This window comes from Lepidochelys kempii, chromosome 18 (assembly GCF_965140265.1).
Source record: "Lepidochelys kempii isolate rLepKem1 chromosome 18, rLepKem1.hap2, whole genome shotgun sequence".
NCBI lineage: Eukaryota > Metazoa > Chordata > Testudines > Cheloniidae > Lepidochelys > Lepidochelys kempii.
This window is the reverse complement of record NC_133273.1, coordinates 1,271,448-1,273,438: the sequence shown is the minus strand read 5'-3', so window position 1 is coordinate 1,273,438 and position 1,991 is coordinate 1,271,448.

Genomic DNA, 1,991 nt, shown 5'->3' with positions numbered 1-1,991 from the left:
GCACTTTTATGTAGAAAACCATGATTAAATGGAGTCTTCCTGACGAGTGATTTAAATCAAATCCACCCTGCCTGCTGTGCTCTGGCCCCGGCCTCTTCATTCCCCAGGGGGGCCCACAAATATGTTTGGGGCCAGGCCCACAGAAAGTCAATCCTGCCCTGTTCCTAGAATGAACCCTCATTGAGTGGGGCGATCCCCAGGGAGCAGCTCCAACCTCCAGAGTGTCTGGCCAGTGACAGGACATGAGCACGGCAAGGGAGGGGGGTGGCAGTGACATCACACAGGCCTTTTGCAGGAGCTCAGCCGATTGGTCAAAGGTGGTGGGGAGGTGGTGACCTCACAGACAGATGCTGACATCAGCCAGGCAAGATGGGGAGCGGCCAGGGAAGTCTCCTTCTCGAAGTCTCTCCGTGAGGACTGAGAGGGGATCAGGGGTCACGTCCGTGAGCGCCAGGAGGAACCTCTGTCGACTTTTCTCCTTTCCATTCATTGATTTGACGAGAAAACAGATGTCCCTGTTGAGAAGGTAAGAGCCTGCTCAGGGCTGAAACCTCTTCAGTCGGATCCATCTGGTGACAGTTGAATTCTAGGCGTGGAAAACACAAGCTTAAGGAGGCAGAATTTTATTCCGCACCTAGAATTTTGTCCCTTAGAATCACTGGGAACATGAGGGTTTGTCCGTTTTATTTCACCTTTTCCTCCATCCCTCCCTCCTTTCTCTTCTTCTCTTGCATCTTTTGTCCTTTCTCCTCTTTCCCTCCCAACACCAGGAGGCGTGTGTGTGTGTGTGTGTGTGTGACGGGAGAGTGCTCTGCAGCTCATGTCGTGGGAGGTCCGCCCAAAAATGTGGGGCTGAAATAGTGCTCGGGCAGTGATCCCCACCAGTGACCTGGGCCATCCTCTGGGCTCTCTGGTAAGAACTCTCAGCCTCCAGTCCTCAGCCTCTACCCTGATTGGCTGAGCAGGGGGTTATTGACAGGGAGGAGACTCGGGTCCTTGTTGTTCTCTTTTAAGACCAAGTAAGTTAGTAAGTCACAACCAGTCATATGGTTGACAAATTATGCTGCTTCTCTGCATTAATTGTCTCTGAGCAGTTCATGATTCTCTTGAACATTCCAGTTCTCCTCAAATACTTGCTGAATAATTCCTGTGCACTCTTGTTGGTCTGGAACTCATTTGAGAACACTTTATTCAGGTCATTCAGTGTATGAAATTGAAGATCCGATGGCTAGTTTGAAAATCAGGGCTCTTGGGTCCTATTCCCAACTCTGCCACTGACTGGCTGTATGACCTAAGACAAGTCAATTCTCCTTTCTCAGTCTTAACTTCTCCCTCTTCCAAGTAGGGATAATAACGGTCCACTCCTACCTACCTCACGGTGGGTGGAGGATGCGGATCCATTGGAGAGTGTTACTAGGAGTAGTGCATAATATGAGGTGTCCTATCACGTTTACTCAGATCAAATTATGACATAATAGAATAGGTGAAATAGTCTATTTTATTTGTATTTTCTTATCTAATTTTTGAGATCTTAGTATCTCCTCTTTGTGTGCGGTGAGACAATTTAACACACTGTGACAAAGAGGAGATGCTTTTGTTTGACAACAAAATCTTTTTGCAAAGAACTCTCATCCCACTTGTTATGATTTCCAGGAACAAACTGCTTTAGTCTGAATGGGATTTTCTGACAGAAACGGTTTCAATGAAATTTCCCACCATCTCGATTCCTGGGCTCTATCCCTGCCTCTTGGGGATTTGTTGTCCGTTAGGAGTCAGGACTGGTGGCTTCTCTTTCTGGCACTGCCACCCCCTTGCTGTGTCGGCCCTTGGATAGGTCACTTCCCTTCTCTGTCCCTCCAGCTCCTCCCCATCTGTTCAATGAGAACAGGGACAATTCTCCAACTCTGGGCAGTCGTGATCCGGAGTGAGATAAAGGGCGTTAAAGACCTCTAGGAAGGAGAAGGGGGAGTTTCACGGTGTTTAGCACCAAG